Source organism: Bufo bufo, chromosome 1 (assembly GCF_905171765.1).
Source record: "Bufo bufo chromosome 1, aBufBuf1.1, whole genome shotgun sequence".
Lineage (NCBI taxonomy): Eukaryota > Metazoa > Chordata > Amphibia > Anura > Bufonidae > Bufo > Bufo bufo.
In genome coordinates this window covers 645231858-645247233 of record NC_053389.1, presented here as the reverse complement: position 1 = coordinate 645247233, position 15376 = coordinate 645231858, and the positions used below count along the sequence as shown (strand labels likewise).

The 15376-nt window shown below is 43.5% G+C and overlaps 1 long non-coding RNA gene across 1 annotated transcript in view; it reads left to right on the top strand.

The window, feature by feature from the left end:
- Nucleotides 1-12181, top strand: part of LOC120985772 — a 119210-nt gene extending 107029 nt beyond the window's left edge. The window contains exon 3 of the long non-coding RNA XR_005775577.1: nt 12056-12181. This is a non-coding gene — a long non-coding RNA (uncharacterized LOC120985772). The remainder of the gene's footprint in view (nt 1-12055) is intronic.
- The last annotated feature ends 3195 nt before the right edge of the window (nt 12182-15376 follow it).

Genomic DNA, 15376 nt, shown 5'->3' with positions numbered 1-15376 from the left:
AGAACTTTATAGATAATGACTTGGTGCTCCATTAGTTAGAACACTAGCACACAGGAATAGAGCAGCTGAGCAATCAACACACTACTAGTCTCCTCCAGCACTCACCCGCTGTGGGGAGAAAGAACATTGCATCCTGTTGCTAAGGATGCTGTCTTGTCACCAGGGGGCGTGGCTTAGCAGCGTGTTTCTCCTGGCACAGTCAAGCCAAAGTTGGAGAGTTTGCTGCTGGAGCCCGGACAGGGAAGTTTGTGACAATTGCAAGAAATATCATTACACAGAATATAGAAGGTGACATAATAATTAAAGGGGACAGAACCAATCAGTACTTAATTATGTATGTAAAAATATCCTTACAACACAGTGCCACAAAGAATATTAATTGTTATCTTAACAAGTAAACCTCCTGTCTTTTTCTATTCTGGATTATACTGTAGTATATTAAAAAAAATTATACCAAATATTATTATTACATTTAAAAAATACAAATAACTGAGTTAAAACAATGCGCCCCCATGAGAGTGTCCTGGGTACTTTACCAGAAAACACTGAAGCTGGATTTACAGTATATGGTCTGATGTTCCACGCGTTCCCAATAATCTGCCCATCTAAATGTGCTCCATGAATGAGTAAAATGCTTGTTGCGGATACCTCAATCAACGTTACCAGGCAACAGATTGTAATGTCTAAATAGCATCCTTTAACCCCTTAAGGACTCAGCCCTATTTCACCTTAAGGACTTGGCCATTTTTTGCAAATCTGACCAGTGTCACTTTAAGTGCTGATAACTTTAAAATGCCTTTACTTACCAAGGCTGTTCTGAGATTGTTTTTTCGTCACATATTGTACTTCATGACACTGCTAAAATTGGGTCAAAAAAGGAAATTTTTTTGCATCAAAAAATACCAAATTTACCAAAAATTTTGAAAAATTTGCAAATTTCAAAGTTTCAGTTTCTCTACTTCTGTAATACATAGTTATACCGCCAAAAATTGTGATGACTTTACATTCCCCATATGTCTACTTCATGTTTGTATCATTTTGGGAATGATATTTTATTTTTTGGGGATGTTACATAGCTTAGAAGTTTAGAAACAAATTTTTCAATTTTTCAGAAATTTTCCAAATCCCACTTTTTATGGACCAGTTCAGGTCTGAAGTCACTTTGTGAGGCTTACGTAATAGAAACCATCCACAAATGACCACATTCTAGAAACTACACCCCTCAAGGTATTCAAAACTGATTTTACAAACTTTGTTAACCCTTTAGGTCTTCCACAAGACTTCATGGCAAATGGACATAAAATGTAAGAAATTCGATTTATTTTATTTTTTTAAACGCTGTTCATCCGGGGGGGGGTTACATGTTATTTTTATAGAGAAGATTTTTACGGACACGGCGATGCCCAATATGTATGGCTCTCTGACACTACAGAGACACTAAGCAGGCATCCTCAAACTGCGGCCCTCCAGATGTTGTAAAACTACAATTCCCACCATGCCCTGCTGATGGCTGTAGGTTGTCTGGGCATGCTGGGAGTTATAGTTTTACATCATCTGGAGGGCCGCAGTTTGAGGATGCCTGCACTAAAACTAATATTTTTTGGGGAAAAAAATTGTTTCCGTGTCTCCAAAGTCTGAGAGAGCTGTAGTTTTTTATGTTCTTTAGGGGACTGTTGGGGATTATAAAAATTTAGTACTCCATGGAAGTGTGATACTCCCTGAAGCAATTGATAACGCAGAGGCCCGGATGATCGGGGCAAGTGTCACATTGAGTGGTGGTTTCCTTCCGTATCCCCCTCTTGTGACACACTCTGCATCTTTTTTGGGTTCGTCCCTTCTTTCCAGTATGGGGGACCACACCTGGAAAATGTTGGCCAGGGACGATCCGGGCGCCTCCAATTCCCAAGGTACTCCGGCCTGCTCTTTCCCGGTCTGAAAAAATCAGGTCCTTGAGGACTGCCTCATAGAATTGGAGGAATGTCCCTGTGCTGCCAGCGCTTCGGGATAGTACAAAAGAGTTGTACAAGGCAACCTGTACCAAGTAGACCGCAACTTTTTTGTACCATACCCGGGTTTTGCGCATGGCATTATATGGCTTGAGGACTTGATCAGAGAGATCAACTCCTCCCATATACCGATTGTAGTCGACGACACAATCGGGCTTGAGGACCGTTGCCGCGGTACCTCGCACAGAGACGGGGGTGGTGCTGTTACCGTGGATTGTGGACAGTACAAGGACATCCCTCTTGTCCTTATACCTGACCAGCAACAGGTTTCCACTAGTAAGGGCACGGGTTTCACCCCTGGGGATAGGTACCTGGAGGGGGTGGGCAGGGAGGCCGCGCTGATTTTTCCGCACGGTCCCACAAGCGAATGTGGATCTGGCGGTAAGGGACCTGAACAAGGGAATGCTAGTATAAAAGTTATCCACGTACAAGTGGTAACCCTTATCTAGCAGTGGGTACATAAGGTCCCACACTAGTTTCCCGCTAACACACAGAGTGGGGGGACATTCTGGGGGTTGAATACGGGAATCTCGCCCCTCGTACACATGAAATTTGTAAGTGTACCCTGAGGTACTCTCACAAATTTTGTACAGCTTCACGCCATACCTCGCCCACTTAGTGGGAATGTATTGGTGGAAACTGAGTCTCCCCTTGAACGCAACGAGAGACTCATCAACCGCGACCTCCCTTCCAGGTACGTAGGCCTGCTCAAATTTGGCCCCGAAGTGATCGATGACCGGCCGTATCTTATACAGACGGTCATAGGCAGGATCACCTCGGGGGGGACATGCTGCATTATCTGAATAATGCAGACATTTCCGGATGGCCTCAAACCGGGGACGTGTCATGACCATACTGTAGAGTGGGGTCTGGTAGAGGACATCCCCACTCCAGTATTGCCTGACACTGGGTTTTTGCACTAGACCCATGTGCAGCACGAGGCCCCAAAATGTTCTCATCTCGGCTGCACTGACCGGCGTCCAGCCACCGGGTCTAGCCAAAAAGGAGCCCGGGTGCTGAGCAACGAACTGTTGGGCGTACAGGTTAGTCTGCTCCACCATCAGATTCACAAATGGGTCACTGAAAAAAAAACTAAAGTCCATTTCAGTAAACCCCACTGTGGGAATCAGGATTCCTGGATTGCCAACAAAATCCGGAATCTCGGGCTCAAAATCCACTGGGGGACACCAGCTAAGTTCACCAGCAGGGGGCTCCGGTGGGCTTATTTGGTGGGCCGGGAAAAACCAGTACGAGCCCCAGGGTGGCTTATACTAGGGTGGGCCACAGGGTCCCTAGCATGTGGGGCCCCTGGCTCCGCCTGGCGGCGTCTCCGCCGCCTTGGGGGCTCATCGTCATCAGATGATGATGAGGAGGATGCGGATGACAAGAGGAACGTGGGGTCATCTTCATCCTTACTGGGGCTCTCGGAGTCGGAGGCAATCTGGGTGTATGCCTCCTCCACCGAGAACATCCGGCGGGCCATGGGTATGTGTGTGTGCGTGTGTATGTGCGTGCGTATAAAACTTTATTGTATGTGCGTGTGTGTTGGGGCACGGGCGTTCGCGTACTAAAAAGTCCTCCCAAAAAAGTGTTAGAAAAAAAAAAAAAAAAGTTCAAAGTTGCTGATCAGCGGTACAACGCTGATCAGCGGTGGGGCGGTGGGGCAGGCGATGTGCTAACAGTGGCCAGACGCTAAGAGTGCCGGCCAGTCAGTGCTGGTGGTGGTGGGGGGGGGGGGGGGCAAGTGGCAGGGGGGGTCTAGGGTCTCAAAGCTAGAAAATAATAAGTTTAGATAAAGTGTTTTTTTTATTTTTTTTCCTAACTAACTTTTCCCTTCTATCCCTGCCTAACGGTCCCTCTCCCTCACTGACCCTAACCTACCTGGAGGGTGATGGGTGCAGGAGGGTGATGGGTGCCGATGGGGGGGATCACAGGAGCCTGGTGAGGACAGTGCTGCAGGGTGCAGGTGCTGAACAGGAAGAGGAGGGGAGAGAGGAGCGCTGGAAGTTTGAATCTCGCGCCTCTCTCCCTGCACCAATCAGCACCCTGGACAGCAGCATTCAGCACCACGGCCAGCACCGCCTCTCCCAAATGTTCGCACTGTGATTGGTGGTGTGTAATCACACCACCGATCACAGTCTTTTTCCGGTTCATCGGGTCACCGGAGACCCAAATGGACCGGAAATGCAGAAAACTGCAGGTCTGAATTGACCTGCGGTTTTCTGCGATCGACCGATACGGGGGGTCACATGACCCCCCCGGCGTTGTGACAGGATGCCCGCTGAATGATTTCAGCGGGCATCCCGTTCCGATTAACCCCCGCGGCGCCACAATCGCATTTTAAAGCCATGATGTACCGGTACGTTATGGGTCCTTATGGACTCGGGAAACATGCCGTACCGGTACGTCATGCGTCCCTAAGGGGTTTACAGAGGGAGGGCTGCAGCCCTGCTGTGGCAGTGTCCCTCTGTCTCCCATTGGCCTGCTGCGGCGCTTTGGCAACGTCCCAATGGTTACCATGGCAACCGGACACTTTCACAGGCATCCCGGCTTGCCATGGTATCTAAGCCTGACAGAGGCAGGAGCCTGATCAGTCTTAGTGTGACTCACAATACACTGCAGTACACTATACAGTGTACTGCAATGTATTGTACAGTCATCAGACCCACTGGATCTTCAAGAACCAGGTTGGTCTGGATACAAAAAGCGTTAAAAAAAGGGAAAAAAGTAAAAAAAATCTAACTTTTTCCTATCTCCACACATTTATAATCGGTTAAAAATGAAAAAATAAAATAAAATGCACTACACATGTTTGGTATCTCCACGTCCATAATGACCTGATCTATAAAAAGATCATGTTACTTTTACTGCACGTTGAATGCCATAAAAAAAAAGAAAAACTATTATGGAAATGCAATTTTGCCTACCTCACTTCCCAAGATATTATAAAAAAAGTTATCAAAAAAGTCATATGTACCCCAAATTAGTACCAGTCACCTCATCCCAAAAAAAATTAGCCCCTACATAAGACAATTGGCCAAAAAATAAAAAAATATGACTTTCAAAAAATGCTTTCATTGTGTAAAACCAAAAAAAATAAAATAAATAGACATATTAGGTATTGCCGCGTCTGTAACAACCTGCTCTATAAAAATATCACATGATTTAATCCCTAAGGTGAATGCCGTAAAAAAAAAATGCAAAAAAGGCTATTTTGTGTCATCTTACATAAAAAAGGATAATGCCAATAATCAAAAAGTCCAATATAGAAACAATCAAACTTTCACCTCATTACGCAAAAAATGAGCCCCTACATGAGACAATTACCCAAAAAATAAAAAATATATAGCTTTCACATAATTGAGACAGAAAAACATGATTTTATTGTGTAAAACCGAAATAAAATAATAAAAAATTGACATATTAGGTATCGCCGCGTCCATAACAACCTTTATAAAAATATCACATGATCAAACCTGTCAGGTGAACATTGTAAGATACAAAAGATAAAAACTGTGCCAGAACAGCCTTTTTTTTTTTGTTACCTTGCCTCACAAAAAGTATAATATCGAGCACTCAAAAATCATATGTACCCCAAAGTAGCACCGATAAAATCCTGTGGTTTCCAAAAGGGGGGTCACTTTTTAGGTGTTTCTACTGTAGAGTGCATCAGAGGGGCTTCAATTGGGACATGGTGTCTAAAAAACAGTCTAGCAAAATCTGTCTTTCTGTGTCCTGCTGTGTACCCATACAGCAGTTTACGACCACATGTGGGATGTTTCTGTAAACTGCAGAATCAGGGTAATAGATATTGAGTTTTGTTTAGCCATTAACCCTTGCTTTGTTACAGGAAATAATGGATTTAAATGGAAAATCTTCCAAAAAAGTGAAATTTTGAAATTTCCGCTCCATTTTCCTTTCATTCTTGTGAAACACCTAAAGGGTTAAGAAAGTTTGTAAAATCAGTTTTGAATAATTTGAGGGGTGTATTTTCTAAAATTGGGTAATTTATGGGTGGTGCCTACTATGTAAGCCCCATAAAGTGACTTCAGACCTGAACTGGTCCTTAAAAAAGTGGGTTTTGGTAATTTTCATAAACATTTTAAGAATTGCTTCTAAAATTCTAAGCCTTCTAATGTCTTAAAAGGGTTTTCTCATCTCAGACAATGGGGGCATATCGCTAGGATATGCCCCCATTGTCTTATAGGTGTGGGTCTCACCGCTGGGACCCGCACCTATATCTAGAACGGAGCCCTGAAAGTGAAAGAGAGCGCACTGCGCTTGCACAGCCGCTCTCCATTCATTTCTATGGGGCCGCCGAAAATAGCCGAGCGCTGGCTCGGCTATTGCCGTCTGCCCCATAGAAATGAATGGGAGCATGGGCCATGCATGCGCGGCACGCTCCCATTCACTTCTATGGGAGAGGCGGAGATTAGTGCTTGGTGGTGGACGGACCCCGGGAAATCTGGGGTCCTCCAGCCACAGCGCTCCCCGCTCTGTTCTCGATATAGGTGCGGGTCCCAGCGGTGGGACCCGCACCTATCAGATAATGGGGGCATATCCTAGTGATATGCCCCCATTGTCTAAGATGGGAATACCCCTTTAAAAAATAAAATTACTTTTACAAAATGATGCCAACCTAAAGTAGACATATGGGAAATGTATGACTATCTGCCTTAAAAGCAGAGAAATTCAGATTATGAAAATTGTGAATTTTTCAAAATTTTCAGGAAATTTAGATTTTTTTTTTTAAATATAAAGGTGATTTATATTGACTCAACTTTACCACTATTACGAACCACAATGTGTCACAAGAAAACATTCTCATAATGGCTTGGATAAGTAAAAGTTTTCCAAAGTTATTACCACATAAAGTGACACATCAGATTTCCAAAATTTAATATAAGTATTACATTTAATATTAATCTTCAGTATAGGTAATCAATATTAAAATCCTCTTTAACGGAAACCTGCCACATTAAGCATTGTGTTTGATCTACATGCCACATAGTATAGAGCAGGAGGAGCTGAGCAAATAAGGAGCAAATAGATATATAGGGGGTCATTTATTAATAATTACTTAATAAAACCCCAGTGCTGGCGGTGGATCGCTGAAGTCATGAAGAGGCACCAGCCTCTACATAACTTCCTTGCTGTCTTAATTTTGGCCATTTTCTACGCCTAAAACAGGCATAGAAAATGATGAATGAGATGGGCCTGTTGGACCGTCCCCTACCCTGCCCACGCCACACCCATTTTTTTAGACGTGGCATGAGCAGGAAAAAGTCACAGATTGCGGAGCAACTAACTGTATTTCAGATTAATAAATGACCCCCATAGTCTTAAAGTAAGAGTCAGTATAACTTGTAATTGACTCATTAAGGCCTCCTGCGCACAACTATATCCATTTTTACAGTCCACAAAAAACACGGATACCGGCCATGTGCATGACACTATTTTTTTTACTCCTGCAAAAATGTCCTTTCCTTCGCAAAGTAGACAGGAATAGGACATGTTCTATTTTTTCAGATACAAAAAATGCAGATCGGATGTGGACCAAAACTAGAGCTGTGTGCATGAGCCCTTAAAGGGAACCTGTAACAATGAAAATGTGATGCAAACTACAGGCAGCTTGTTATAGAGCAGGAGGAGCTCATATATAGTTTATGGGAAAAGATTCAGTAAAACATGTCATTTATACATGTGATTTCCTGCTCATTCTGGGCTTTGAAGGAGACAGCCCTATCATTGATGACAGTCCTTCCTCTGTCACTGTGCGTACAAAGATAGCTGTCAATCACTGATAGGACCGCCTCCTTCAAAGCCCAGAATTAGCGGCAAATTAAATGAATAGGTTATACTGAATCTTTTCTCATAAAACTATATATCAATCTGCTCAGCTCCTCCTGCTTTATAACATGTTGCTGGCAGCTAATGTGTCAGGTTCCCTTTAAATCATTACTCTTTCTTCGCATAGGAGTCCACTTGACAGTCCTAGGAGTGGTTGACAGCCTTCCCTGAATGACTGTGCATACAAAGACAGCTGTCAATCACTGAGTATGACCGTCCTTGGGACTCCTAAGCATAGAAAGAGCAGGGAGTACAGTGGCAGAGATCTGCGTGCGTCTGCTACTTCTGCACCCCTATAACTACACCCCTGCTTATCAAGATTAGATTGCTGATGGATCCTATCAAACATCTATTGTATTTGCATAGCTTCAGAATAAACTCACAAAACAATAAAAAAAATGATATCACAATCAGAGCATGTTCACATGTGGTGTCAACACTGCGAATTTGCCATTGCAGATTTGTTGCACATGTACAGTACATTTTAAGAACTGTAATCAACTTCATAAAAATAATCTTCACTGTAAATTGACCTGTAAATTTGTGCTGCAGATTTCACACTTTGCAATGCAGCGGGTATGATCTGCAGCGATATCCGTGGGAAAATCGGCATGTAATTAATTTATTCTGCATTTATATGAATTTCTGCTGCGTTTTACATCCATGTTAACGTGCCTTTATCCGTATTATACCCTCTGGTGACCTTTGAGTCTCCTGTTTTGGTGTCCTGCAGACATGGTGACTTGCCAGATACAGTCACTGGTTTACCAGATGACAAGAAATGTTTTGAAGTCCAAATGCAAATGATGGAGTTTATTTTAAATGCAATCACTTCCTGTTTCTTGTGAGTGAGCCAGAACCTTACCACAAAACACAACTGTAGAAGGTTAAATATAGACAAATGTAGAACATGAGTAAAAATGGGAATGGTAATGTGGAGACGCTTATTAGTGAAAAATGAGTGCATATATCCAGTGACATAACTAGAACTGACTGCAAATTGTTAAATGGGTCCCCCTCCTACCCTCTCAGCAACCCCCCCTCCCATGCAACCCTCACAGCTAGGCCGGGCAGCTGCTCCATCCATTTCCTACACATATATACTGTATGTCATGTCACTGTATATAATGTCATGGTATAATACTGTAGAGGGGGCCCTGACAATAAAATATTTCAGCGCTCCTCCTGGGCGGGCCCTGTAGCAGCCACTTCCTCTGCTTCTACTATGGCTACGCCCCTGTATATATTGGATATATATATTTGTTGGCCATGACAATGAGATGTAACAACCTAACTAAGGCTGCTTTCACACTTGCCTTTTCCGGCAGGCGGATCCGTGCTACCGCAAGTCCACCATGCTGGCGGAGGTCCGGCCGCCTCTCGGCATGTGCAGCCTGACGGAAAAGGCTACCGCAAGTGTGAAAGTAGCCTAAACAATATATTTATTGGTTATTGTAGCAGTTGGCACTGTCCCAATAACGCAGCGTCAGTGAATGGGGCCACAGAGCAGCTAAGACTTGTAGTTCAACCATGCCAAATAAGCGCAATGTCAGTCCCACAGATACAAGAAGAAAAGAGTCTCAAACCAAGGGCATAGGAGAAGTTTTTTAAGTGGAGGAAAAGGGGTTTCATTTAATTAATATCACTTTTGTTAGCATATGTTGAAATAGATATCAGTCTTTTAAAGTGGTTTTCTGGGATTTACATATTGATGGCCTATTCTCAGGATAGGCCCTCAATATCTAATTGGTGGGCGTGCGACTCCCGTCACCCCCGCTGATCAGCTGCTTGAAGAGGCCGCAACCTACCTAGGCCAATGATGTCATGTTCATCAGTCACATGGGTTAGGAGCGGCTCTGTCCCATTCAAGTGAAATGGTCTGAGCTGCAATACCAAGCACAATTGTTATCCAATGGACGGTGCTGTGCTTGATAAGCTGGAAGGGGGCTGTGTACTCACTAGACCTCTGCGACTTCTTCAAACAGGTTATCTGCGGGGGTACCAGGTGTCGGACCCCCATCGATCAGATATTGATGACTTATTCTGAGGATAGGTCATCAATATTAAACACCTAGAATACCTATTTAATGAATAAAAAACCCACTGCCTGAGTATCAGATGTCCTTTTGTCTCCCATGTGGGCGGCAGGCAGTGTCCCCTCAAGCATTGGCAGCTGCTGAGCAGGGTGATATGAAAACCTAATATAAGATAATCGTCATATCAGTCAAAGATCATACAGTATAACTACTACACCATGTTGTACAGTATAATCAATACACCATAGCGTACAATATACAGTATAACCCCTATACCATGCTATATAATATACATTATAATCCATACACCATGCCATACAATGTACAGTATAACCTCTACACAATGTAGGGGTTATACTATACATTGTATGGCATAGTGAATGGATTATACTGTATACTGTACAGCATGGTGCTGGGGAGGTTATACTGTATTGTATGCATGGTGCAGAGGTTACTGTATACTGTACAGTGAATATATGGAAGCTACACCATGCTGTACAATATACAGTATAACCCCTGCACCATGCCGTACAATATACAGTATAACCCCTGCACCATGCTGTACAATATACAGTATAACCCCTGTACCATGCCGTACAATATACAGTATATCCCCTGCACCATGCTGTACAATATACAGTATAACCCCTGCACGATGCCGTACAATATGCAGTAAAACCCCTGCATCATGCCGTACAATATATAGTATAACCTCTGCACTGTGTACAGGTTATACTGTATGTTGTACAGTACAATGTATCCTACATGTTTATAATATGAAAATTCTCTGAACCACATGAGAACTTAGCTTGGCCCTTGGGAATCTCATACTCCCCTCGCCCACTTTCACTGGAAATACTGCTTTGTCGGCTCACAATATTTCCTGATGATATTCTTGGAGGGCAGGAACTGGAGTTGGAAGGGGCTTGATCACAGACACAATTAAACAGAAGCTAGAATGGAGTGGGTAAAAGGAGGGTAACATCACTGGTCCAATGTCATCAATGGTCACATGGCTCTAAGATATATAGGTTAAGCACTTCATTTAGGTTAGGGGTTATGGTTAGGGTTTAAGTGTTATGACTAGGGGTTAGGTTTTATGGGTTATGGTTAGGGTTTAGGAGTTTTGTTTAGGTGTTATTGTTAGTGTTATGGGTTGGGGCTCAGTCTAGCTTACTGACTCCAGACACTGGACTTTTACCCACTCATTTCTACCCGGCTCTGTGCATGGGGTTTAGACAGTACACTGTCACATTTGCCTCTAAGAAGGCACCAGTAGGTAACATTGGGATGTTAAGAGCTCTGTGGGCACTATGGCTTTTATGGCTGTTCTGAGTTCTACGGCCACCCACCACGACAATGCAAACAGTGAAAATTGTGTGCATTGTCGGGTTGGGCATCCCTAGAATTTGAAAAAAAGAACACACTGTTACATGAAGTCTGGGACCGTGGTGGTGAGCGGGCCTGCAGAGGCCCTGAGCGGGGGCATTTTAGAAGCTGCGCGACCTCGCAGCGTAGAGGTAATAATGACGGCAGGGACTATACTCCTACTTCTCCACTGATACATATAGATGTAACCACTAAAGCTGTGTGACCTGCACGATTTGTTTAGGAAATAGCTTATGGCCATACAGGTCTCTGCACTTTACCAAGAATCTCAGTGACTCACAGGTGACATCTTCTCTGAGTGTAGTTATTCATGTTTCCCATCTGTTCCATTTGGCCTAGACTACCAGATAGAAATATTGAAGCCATGACTTTTGTCAGCAGAGATTCTTTCCCAGACATCCTTTGCTCTTTACGTTTGCAGCAGGATCCCTATCTTTTTCCAATTTACACAAGTTACCCAACCTGTTGCTTCTCCCACTTCTGTGCCCTCTGCTGCCCTATTTTCAACTATTGCTGTACCTGCTGTGTTGCACAGTGTCCCTAACTACTCAACTTTAGATATATTATCATAACTATCATTACCCTTCCAAAAAGTGTTTAACATGCATACAGTACCCTTAAAACATTAGTCTCAGAGAGTGCCCCATACCTAATGGTGGCAAATGGGTAGTGTCCCAAACATAAGTTGTGTTGCAGACAGTAATAGTGAATTACACAGAAAAATGTCCCCGTTTTGTGTGCCCCACAGAGTAACAATGATCTTCTCTTGAATAGGGAAGAGCTGCACCTAGAACACTTGACCAATGTACAGGGACGTCACTGGCCTAGGAAGAGGCATAAATGCTCACAGGGTGCAGCAGCCTCTTCAAACAGCTGATCGGCGGGCGTCCTGGCTGTATTGGGAATATTCCAGCATATGTAGGAGTCCCAGCAGGTAAGGGTGGGGTCCCATAGAACAGAGTACTGTGTTGATCTTTGTACAGCCTGCTGTAGTCTAGGGATATCCCTCTGTATTGACCCATGGAGAAGCAAGCATAGGCCCAGCCAAGAAGTGAGTAAAAGGTGGTGTCTGGTAGTGTGCCTTGACAGCCTTTTCTGTTCCTCTATGGTGACAGTGGTGGGATCATCAGCCACAGCGAAGGAACCATTCAATTTTTTTGTTAAGGATTTTGTTATATGTCTGGAACTTGGGCACACAGCAACACAGTGCATTAAGGCAATGCATGTTGGATCATATCCATGCTTTGTTTGATTTGTAGCAGTGATAGGGGTGTCTTTAAGAGAATGGCTGAGCACAGTATGATGAGACTGAGGAAAGAGGACCAATTGTGGGCCCTGGAGCCACAAAAGCGACTCTGGCAGACATCCTACGTCAGGGATCAGCAACCTGAATACTACAACTCCCAGAATACTCCATTCACTTTTATATGAGTTATAAGAACAGCTGAGCATGTTTGCATGCTGGGAGTTGTAGTTTTACAGCAGCTGGAGTGCCGAAGGTTGCTGATCCCTGTCCTACGTGATGAGGTGCATTCAATGAGGTAAACTTTCTAGTAGTACAATGGATGCATATAATCAAATAGCTCAATACCATCTAAAGAACTATGATTACGTAAGGGAAACACTTTAAAATCACTATTCTGTCACCCAGAGACTTACAGGATTAAATTCTGCAGCATACAATGTCAGCAAGGTGAAAGTGTCACTGGATTGTACCAAGACATGTTCACCCAACTAAATAGGTGGTAAGAGGCTTGTGGAGTTAAGACTGCCGAGGACTGGAGCAATTGCTGAAAAGCTGCCCTACAGATGCCAAGGAATTAATACTGGTTTGTGGACTGAGCAATGCCAGAGAGGCAGAAAATATCTATGGACACTAGGCATGAAAAAAGGTGTTACCGATGTGGAAGACATGGTCACTTCAAGGTTCAATGTCCCCATCTATCACTCAAAGACAAGGCCACTGGGGGACACTCTGTGGCTTGCTTCGAGCAAAAATAACTTAGAAGGTGGCCAGGAGGATAACAATCTTAGCATCCAGCAGAGACCCTGGATGTCAGTGAGCACTTGGTCCCCTCTATATCCATGGGATTAAGTCTCATGACAGTAGATAAGTAGTTGGCAGGGCTGCTCAAGATACTTGGCAAAATCACTTGTTCGCAGTAGTAGTGGGAATCAAAACCGCAGAGGGGTTTCTTGATACCAGGGCCACCACCACATTCATACTTTCCAATCTGGTCCCACCTGAGCAAGTGATTCCAAATAAGAAGATGGATATTATATTATTGTTGCAGGTGATGCCAGAGTAACAATTTATGTAGCTCACATCCTACGAGATTGGGGAAACGGGCATGATTACCAAGAGTGGTTATGGATGGACTTCCTGCTGATGTCCTCAGAAATTACCTTGTGTTCAGTCAAAAGAAGTCAAGCAAGGCAAAGGGTTCGTGGCCACAAGGACAGTTCACTCAAGGGTTACGTTCTGAAAGGTGATTCTGGGGGAAGATGTCACAGGAGTTAAGCTGCAACTGGGACTCCTTCCACAGAGTTGGGAAGCCAGGCAACCATCTAAGAGGTCCTATGCACTCAATGTCCATAATAAATTAGCTTTTTTAGAGCTGATGTGAATATAAGAGGACTACTAGCTGTACCCAATAAGACTGGGAAACAATATATCTTTACAGTGGTATATTATGCTATATGATACCCAGAGGCAGTGACATTATATAGATGCAGAAAAAACAGCAGATGCACTGCTCAGTATTTTTCTCTGGTTGGCTTGTCTAGTGAGATTCTCACTGACCAGGGAATGCAAGCCTCTGCAAGCTTCTGGGAAAGGGTGGGGGCTTAAATCGTTACACACTACAGTATACCACCCTAAGATAAATGGGCTCTGTGAGAGATTCAGTAGTACCCTGAAAAGCAAGTTGTGAACCTTTCTGCATTCTTGGGATAAAGACTGGGAGCGTTATTTGCCACATCTTCTGTTTGCATATGAAGATGTGCCACAGGAATCCACTGGGTTCTCTCCTTTCCAACTCCTCTATGGTCATAGAGTCTGTGGACCACTAGTGCTAGTTCGTGCAGACTGGGATGGAAAATTTGCCACCTATGAAGTGCCTGTGGCCAAGTAAGTTCTAAAATTTAGAGAGAAGCTTAAAGAGCTAATGGGGTTTCTGAAGACTAACCTCCAAAGAGCTCAGGCACATCAGAAAGCCTGTTATGACCACAGAACAAAAGACCCAGAATTTGTTCAAAAAAAGGTACTTGCCCTGAAGTCTGCTAAGGGTTATTCCAGTTATATAAAGCTATTAGATTAGTGGGACCCCCATTGATCATGAGAACAGTGGCCCCATACCCCATGGAGCCCATTGAAATGAACGGAGCAGCCGTCGGACATGCATGCTACCTTCTCATTTATATGGGAGTTCACCCTTTAAACTGGTCCAGAGGATAGGTGATCAGTTATAAAGAGTCAGATAACCCCTTTAATCTCTTTGCACTATGGCTATGGATATAATACTTTGTCAGAAGGCCTATATGATATGCAATGTTACATTATAACATTACAATGAGGACTACATGAGTACGTCATCATTGTGTTAGCATATTTCATAAGCTTCTTGTGTTTATGAATAAAATATTCTTTGAAGTTTGCACAAACAGTAAGTAAAGTTCCCATGAGATTAGCACAAGGTAAAGTAACCTCCTGAGCTTTGCATTCTGCTTCCTGCTCATATTACATGCTCTGTGTCACACATCTTGTAGTAGACCTTGCACGTTATTGCTATCTATTTATGGTAAATTTGCATTAACCCAAGAGCCGCAAAAATAGTCAGGCATTTTACTTGTGTTCTGTAAGCCTACCATACATGTGAAGATAAAGTTATCAATTTACCTTTATGACAATCTAATAAACCTATTGTAAGGGATTGTGGACTTGTGGTGGGGTCGACAATGACAGACTTTCAGACTTCAGGGGGTTAAAAGTCCAAATAGCTCTTTATTTGTTCCTCTGCAAAACTCAATTTGTGACATCCAAGTTAACAGTCACTTGGCTGTAGCCGCAGCACATAACACAAAAAAAACATAAAA